Source organism: Sinohyriopsis cumingii, chromosome 11 (genome assembly GCF_028554795.1).
Source record: "Sinohyriopsis cumingii isolate HCF-2022 chromosome 11, ASM2855479v2, whole genome shotgun sequence".
Classification (NCBI taxonomy): domain Eukaryota; kingdom Metazoa; phylum Mollusca; class Bivalvia; order Unionida; family Unionidae; genus Sinohyriopsis; species Sinohyriopsis cumingii.
Window position 1 is genome coordinate 9,738,365 of NC_142971.1, and position 9,136 is coordinate 9,747,500.

A 9,136-nucleotide genomic window follows, 5' to 3' on the forward strand; every position below is an offset into this window, starting at 1 on the left:
GCACACGAAAGGGTATGCATGGCGGCTAGTATTAATGGTGGAGGAAGAACCCGTGAAACCCCCCGGAAGAACCAACGACCCACGAGAAGCTACTGGCAAGCTTTCTCACATACCCACGTTGGCCGAATTCTAGACTCGAACCCACGCAGACAGAGTTGAGATAGCAGTGACCCGTAACGGAGAGCGCTTTCCACCACTCGGCTACTCGGGGCCCGAAAGCGAATTCTGTTAAAACTGACTTAAAATTTTTCACTTGTTTTATTTATCCACTAAATAAGTTTAAGTTTTCAATATAATAAAGAACTGAAAAGTTATAATCTGAAGTCGATCGTAGTAAAAATGCATTATCTGAAGTTGACTGTAGAATACAAACTCATGGAATCAATATGACCGAACTAGTGGCGTAATAGTTCGCACCAGGTGAGATGCTCGTGCACTTTATCGTACTTGAGGAAAGGTCTGTATAAAGTGACCAGATGCAAGGTAAAAATATGGCAGCCACATGTACAATTACTATGGACAGGAACAAAAGCATTTTAGCATTTTGAATAATATCGGGAAAAGTCTTGTAACTGCGTACAGCTGGGAATTATACATTTGGAAGGTAAAGCTTTTCTTATTTTCTTTTCTGATTTTTTGTCGTTGTTATTTATATACAATATGAGTTGTTTTTGTTGATTCTATTTTATTTATTAGAACTCTTTCTAGTATATTGTTTTTCACCACTTACGTATTTATTATGCGTATTTGATTGTTTATACCTTTCAGACTATTCTGTTTATCAAATATATTGATTGTAATTGATATTCTATTATGCAACGCTAGTACGTTGAATATACTATGCTATTATGTTGTAATATATTTATATAGATCAGCTGAAACGCAAAAATTTCCTATTTTCGTTGTCTTGCATTCATAACATGGAAGGTTTGCTTTATTTAGTGTAGTAAGAGATAAGATTTTAATAGCACTGTATAAAATAGATCACGAAGGCACTGCATGTAACATTCAGTGTGATGTACACATTAACCTTATAATATGACTCAAAACGATTTTGGTCTTGAAACCGTTTCCAAACCAGGAGAATTAAGGCCGGGTTGAGACTCCTGGTCTAAGATTGTGCTATCCAGAGAATCCTGCCACAAGGGCTGACAAACCCGGGACGTCCTAAGAATGTCGGGACATAGGAACCCCAGTCACAAGAAGTATCTTATAATTCAGTATACAGAGAAGAAGTCATTGGAGAGCGCACCTACACAATGAAGGAGTCATTGGAGGTCGTATCTATGCGTGAAAAAGCCATTGGAGGGCATAAATACGCAGTGAATACTAAATTCAGGGCAGAAGTATCAGTGAACATAAAGTGCTCTTTAGAACTTTAAGAACAGTCAATAATATTAAGACGGTTTAACTGCAATTATGTGTTCTTATTATTGTGCAATATTTTTAATTCACCATAATCATCTAATAAAATCATCTTAACTTTTTTGTGCGTGTTGTCTCTATGTTCTTCACAAGTAGCAGTCCAACCATCCATTCGTCCATTCTGTGATAAATACAAATGTTAAAAGAAGTGAAGTTTTCCGAAATTTCTTTAGAGAAATTCGCATCTCTGGTACTAAGCAACAGAAGAGAGGGTTTACCTATGTGTTTTCTAAAATTCAACAAATAATATATTTCCCTACAATTTAAAGTAAAAATTAAAAAATAACTTACAGTATTGTGAATTAAATCCCAAATGTCCTAAAAACAATATCACATGTCCAAAAGTATACAATATTTCGAATGAATTCCAGTGGTGATCCGAATCTTGAATGTGCTGATTTGTCATTAGTTTCGAATGTGTTCATGTGCCAACGGTTTTGATGTATTACAATGATATAATCCAAAATGTCATTGAATAAATTCACAATGACCCCTAAAGATTGATCTTGTCCAAAAAAACTCAATGCACATGTTGTCATTCCAATGAATATTTTAAATAAATAATTCCTCTCAAATTAATACTGAAAACAAACAACTAAACTCGATTCCTTTAAAGACTGATGTTAAGAGAGGAATGACTAATTATCACCAACTTTATTTTAAAAAAATAAGATAAAACAACAGCACCACAAAGAGAAAGATTCTCCCATCAAATTCATTCCAGAAACTTCCAACGTCAAAAAGGTCACGTAAACATTTTTTTACCTACAAGTGAAAATAATCTTAATATATAACCTACAATCATAGACAAATATTAGCTATGAAATATATTGTTGGTAGGCTTAACTCGTGCCATCAGTTATGGACAAGGCTCAAACACACAATACAAATTAAATATTCATATCATATAATCATGGACAAAATCCAATAAACAATGCAAAAATTAAATATTCGTAGCATATAATCATGGCCAATAAACAATGCATATTAAATGTACATAACACAGAGAACAAAGTTTGTTGACCCAGTATTTAAATAACCAAGACGTTTTTTTGTATTCTCATATTTCTGACGGTAGACATACTTTGTGTGTACGATGTCTGTGGCAACGTAATGTCTCTAACAAACTAAGTTAAAAATAACTCTTCTCAAACAGGTGGCAGTACCGCGATAAGTTAAGATTACCTTCATCTCACACATACAATGTGAGCAACATCAAACTGAAATGAACTCTACAGATAGCTGTTCGAAAGCTTTTTACAAATATATTAGTTGAACCAAGTAACATCTTTGATTATTATATGCTCATTGTTTTCTCCGTTAACTTTACATTGTCAGAATCGTTCAGTATTTTACGATATTGCACACCTTCATATTCATTCACGTGCATAAAGGAACTATTTCTACTGCAAACAAACAATGGACGCAGACGCCAACACTTCTGATTTGTAAACAAATCATGTACACTTGCGTAGTAGGCGTTTTACGTTGTGTTTGTTTAAATTTGTTTCTGAATGAAGTAATGCAATTGTTTCGTGGACTATCACATACCAGTTGCTTTGGCACATTCCGCGTTAACTTTTTGATACAATATTTCGGTCTGAGGCTAGGTATGCAACAGACGCAAGAAAGGGTCCTTACAAATAACATACAAGTGACAAGGCATAAGCTGTCTTCTTTAGCTGGTGATAACAATGGCAAAAATATACTTACAGTTTTACGTCCTGAATTTCTTCAAAATGTGCTTTCCCAGTTCTGCAAATCCGAATTACATTAGCCATGTTATAGGTTCTCAATCTTGAATACACATTTCGAAATTGTACTATAATTTCGAATATAAGTGCAATTAAATCCTCCTTACTGCACTCAAAATGAAATAAGTATTAAATTCCAGTCTTTTTGATAATTGCCATTGAAAGACTTCATATTTTTCCCACATTATGATTTCAAACATTCAATGACAGAAACAGAAACACATTTGCAGATGTCAACACGTTTCTCTCTCGCTTCTTCATTCCGATGTATTTCATGTGGAATTGTCATATAAATCCAGTCCATAATCTCGAAATTTCGTAGAATCTAAAAAAAATACAAAAATCTATTCATTCCAGATCAAATGGAAAAGTTGTTGCAACGCGGATTCATTCACAGTATGACTCCAAATTTCAATTTTAACTAGACGCGTAATTGTCTTTCGAAAGTTATGTCGAGCACGCGACTAAGTTCAAATTTATCTGGGCGGAGTTATGTTCGATTTAATAATGTTGTTATTGTGTAATGATGAATCTGCGCTTGTATATTTAGTTTGGAATACAGCATACATTCAGTTATTTTTTTTTTTTTTGTGTATTTTGTAAATATATTTAAGCATTGGGTAGAATTAATTTTTTTTTAGCATATAATAAAACGGTTACTGCATTTGTATGGGAAAATATGAACTCGTTTTGTCCGATGAATATACTGCACTCACAATGTCCTGAAGTATTTAGATCCAAAAAAACTCGTTCATATTTTCCCATGCAAATGCAGTAACCTATAATTACGAGATGCTAATAACACATTAGTAAACAATTTCCGCTTCTGTAAAATATCACTATATCCTACGGAAAAGATGCTTATTTTTTCAAGGTTGATGTCTACAATCTTGCTATAATATGCAATGATTTATCATTGCTTATTAGGCCAAGCTATTTTGAAAAAGGCATTAGGACTGTTGATAAAGAATGTGTAGGTGATGCACAAAATACGAGTCAGGAAACTGCACAATTACAAGTTTATGGAAAACATGTAGAATATTATTGGACTCTCAGGTAGTAAACGACCAGTGTCCACTATGAACTGGAATACGTTTGTTTACAGTATAATGCGATGACTTCAGAATCAATTGAACCATCAGTAAATTAAAAATACAGAAATGAGATTACTATTTTTTATATTTTCATCATTAGTTTGAAAAGTATAGACAAAGCAGACAAAATAACTTTAACGAATCCCCAAGATGATTCTCCCTGAAAGAGTTTAAATCGTATAATTGTATTGCGTAAAAAGGCGACCCTAAATATTTTTCCAAAATACAAAATTAAAAATAATTGAATGGCTGTCAAGAGATACAGCAGTTTACAGAACCTCAACGTATTTCTTTCAGCAATAAAAAACCCCAAACAAACAATAGAATTCAGCAAGCAAAGTATCAACAATTTATGCATATATAACCACTATATGTTAATTGATTTGTATGTATGCATAACATATGTTGTCGTAGTTACCATAATTTTGCTAACTTACAACAAACTATTAACGCGCAAATCATGATATCATTCTCTTCTCACACCATCAAGTCCTGTGGTTTTAGGCAAGCGGCAAAACAGAGGATTGGGACACAATGGGTCGCATTTCACAGGATAGAATCTTCAATGGATCATGGCAGTCCAGATTAGGATTACACTGGTTGCCACCTCAGCACGAGGAAGAGGTTCAAAGGTGTCCTAAACATTGCCTATTTCACCTTTATTCTTGTCAGCATACCGTGGCTTAAGGGAATCCAACCTTAGTGGTCGAATATCTAACAAGAAGACATAGGTGACGCCACTCGCCATCGGTACCTAGAATGTGTTTGCACAAATCATCAGATAGATCAGAAGGCAGAACAGCTCTATTTGGTACATAACTGGCCAGATTCAACATTCAGACAGCGGCGCTGAGTGAAACTAGTCATGCAGACGAAGGACAACTCATTAGAGCAGGGCATTATAAGTCTTCTTCTGGAGTGGACGTAATAAAGAATAGTGAGGTGAAGCTGGTGTTAGGTTTGCGATCAAACCACTGCTAGTCAGCAAGATCACAAATCTTTCAAATTGCGTGAATGACAGATTAATGCAGATGAGAATATTATGGTCTGGAAAAAGACACGTAAAGACCAACTCAGATTTAATAGAGGACAAACTTTTAGATGACCTGGAGTTTCCTATTACAGAATTACAAAAGCAGACAACTTCACTATCGCAGATGAATTCAATGCTATACTTAGCACATAATACCAGACACGATTAACCATCATCGGCAAATATGCTACAATAATGGAAGAAATGCGCTGCATATGACTTTCTAATCACCAACACTGTCTTCCATCACCAAAACCTTAACAAGACGTCCAGATGTACCTGCGATGATTTTGTGATCATCTGGAGAAGAGACAGGCATAATGTTCGAATGATGAAGGCATTGAAAAGCGCAGAATGTTGGGCTGACAACAGGATCATGATCTCCAAACCGAGTGTCTGGATTTATCAGACGACCACAAAGCAAAAAATTTATCTCAAAATTCCAGTGTCTCCAAGTCGAAACAAGAGAACGTGAAACGAGTGCTTGTTGGAGAACTGTCCAGGAAAATAGAAACACGCAATACGAAAACCAACATCACATAGATCAAGGGCGCCTGCCTGAAAGTCAGCTTGGCTTCAGGAAAGGACGTTTGTTGCTGGTCAATATCATGAGTAATATCAGTAACAGAGCCTCAACCTGTCCACATATGTCGACCTGACCAATCTCTGGACATTATCAGTCGTGGAGTCCTCCGCATGTTCATAACAATGTTTGTTGTTAAAAAAAATTCTTGGTTCGACACTTCAGTGATGTCAAGCTGGCTCGCGAAGTGGATGACAGCGAGTCATTTGAACCATTCTCAGTCATCAGTGGTGTTAAATAAGGCACATGTTGGCAAGAACCCTCTTCAGCATGATGTTATCTGCTATATTGACAGACGTATTCCATGAATATGAAACTGAACAACATCAGATACCGGACTTATGTTTAAGTTGACTTCAGGCAAAGACGAAGATACAAACAGTAACTTTCCGTGATCACTTATTTGCTGATGATTCTTCCCTAAATGTCAGGTCGGAGTCTGACGCGCAGCAACGTATGGATTATTGTTCTTCTACTTGCAACAATTTCGATCTCAAAATCAGTATCAATAAGATACAGGTGATGCACCAACCTCACCAGGAACTCCTTACTTAGGGCTATTGCCACGTGCAGTCTACCGTAATGATGAAACCAATGCCAGAATTGCCAATGCATGTGCAACCATGGCAGACTACGCTGAAACGCGCAGATGCATTTGTATGAAGGTCTAAAAGCCTGTTGTGTTGCCGACCCAGCTGAATGCATACGAAACCTGGACGGTCTACATACTCTAGTATTTTCATCCACTCGATGAAATATATCCGTTATTCACACGTTTCAAGCAAATATCCTCGATGTAATAAGTTCATTCCCATGAAATTGTTATTTATTTCTATTTTGTGTTTAATTTTTGGTCCATGACTGGATATTGTATTGATCATTTATAAACAACACGTTCCATAGTTAAATGTCCATGTCCATGTGTGTAGATTCTGTTTTCATATAATGACCTATATATATTGTTTTTTATTATTTTGGTTTGATTTATAGAAAATGAACCTGTGCACAAGTTGAAGCAACTTTCTGATTGGATAGTTGAAATGTTGCGACACATATCACGTGGACATGAATTGCGACATAAAATCGTAACAGAGTCGTATATTCGACCGTTGCCTAAAATGAGGATAGAAGTTGGATTTAATTGATTGTGTGTATAAACAACATATTACATGGCCAATTCTTGTGTATGATTCTAGATTATACTTTTAAGATCCATATTAACTGGAAGTAAATATGTTTACAGATGTTAAGTTCAAGGTCTAGATTTTTGTAATAGAAGTTAACAATGTTCTAGAAGACAGTCGTTTACGAATTTGATGGGTAAATGCCCCTCATCCGGGTTCCGTTATTGGGTCTTAGCTTTTTTATATCAATGTTGTTTACCTCAGAATTACTAGATTCATATCTTAAGATCAATCTTAGTGGAGTGGATTTATTTATTGAAATAATTCACTGGGATTACAATGTGCTTAAAAGTGGTTTCTGACTATTTTGGTATGCTTAAGAATTCATTGAAGGATATTTTGCATTATATCATTGTGACACATCAAGACTTCTAATACATCGTCAATTTACAGGCTATTGATACATCGGAACATTCAGGATGGAATTCGTTCGAAACACCACTGGAATTCATTCGGAATTCTCTATACATTTGGACTTGTGACAAAACATTCACTTCTTATTTGATAGAAATAAATTATTTGTAGAAGGTTACATAATTTGTTGGTTTCTCTCTTTTATATTACTTCGTTTAAAACCATATATATATATATATATATATATATATATATATATATATATATATATATATATATAGAGAGAGAGAGAGAGAGAGAGAGAGAGAGAGAGAGAGAGAGACAGAGAGACAGACAGAGTTAGACAGAAAGATGAACATATACATGGCTATTCCTATTTATATTCTTTAACTTTAAAGTTCAGTCTTTTAGTTGTGTTCAGTTGTAATTTGAAAGGATTTAATAGTTTATTTATAAAAGTTATTCACTGAAATTACCAATGCTCATTGGCTTTAGACTAAATTATTACTTTAGCATGATTGTGGATTCGTTCAAAGACATCTTGGAGAGTGCCATGATGGTACGCAAGACTGTTGGTACTTCATAACATTCAAAGCCATTGGTGCATCAGCACAGTGAAGACAGAATTCACTCGAAACACTCTATTCTTTCGTTCTTGTGATGGAACTTTTAGGATTCATTTGGATTAAATGTATAACGCCTTAAGTTCCCCTTTAAATTTTCGTTTTAAATTTTAGAGACTGAAAATCTTTGTCAAGTTCAATAAAACTTGGTTTAGCTTCTTTCTGTTACTAAGTTTAAGACCATAAAGTCGTGACAAAATTCAAAAGGATATATTTGCGACACGAACTAAGTTATTCACATATTAAGCCAATCACACTTGAAGCTTGAATGATTTCCAATACTACTTTTCTTTTTACACACTTTGAACCAGTTTAGCTACTAATTTACACATATTGAACCAGTCAAGTTACTAATGTATAGACTAGAAAGTTCCATTAATCCCAGAGAGGAGTTGTACAATCGATGGTACCGAAGATACGCGTGAACCGCAATCACTGAAGATATAAAAAATGTCAAATTATAAGTTTTTGTTCAAGTAATAAATGAAATTTTATTTCAGTGACATCGTATCCCTACAGGAGAAGGTTCATATAATGTATTTTCGTATCACTATACGAGTTGGCTGGCTAAAAAATATACTATGCTACACTATCCTTATATATAGTACAAGTAAGCAAAAATAAGCGTATTGAATAGAAATAAAGAATAACGAAATTCGAAACTTCTAATTGAGATGGCTAACTTAGGAGATTCGAACCATATTAGTAGATTTGAAAAAAGACGCGGCTTTCCACTTAGAGCGAAAACCCGTATTCTTAAATAATCTCAAAAGAAAACAATTTTTATTACCATATACAAGTATGGTTTTGTATGAATATAACACATTCGATTTTTCCACTTTTTAGTATTTGTCTTTTATTATATACTATTGAGCTCTACGTTTCTGTAAATATTCCGTGCTGTAGCTTTTGAACTTTAGTTCGGTAGAATATATTGCCAAATGATTATCGTTGCTATTATCATGATCACTGTCACAACGCAATATCTATAACGCTGATAATGAAATAACACGGTAGAATCGGCAGATGAGTTGACTTGTAGCTGTTAAGTCGAGTGTTCGAGCCTTTTATCCGACGAGTATTCCT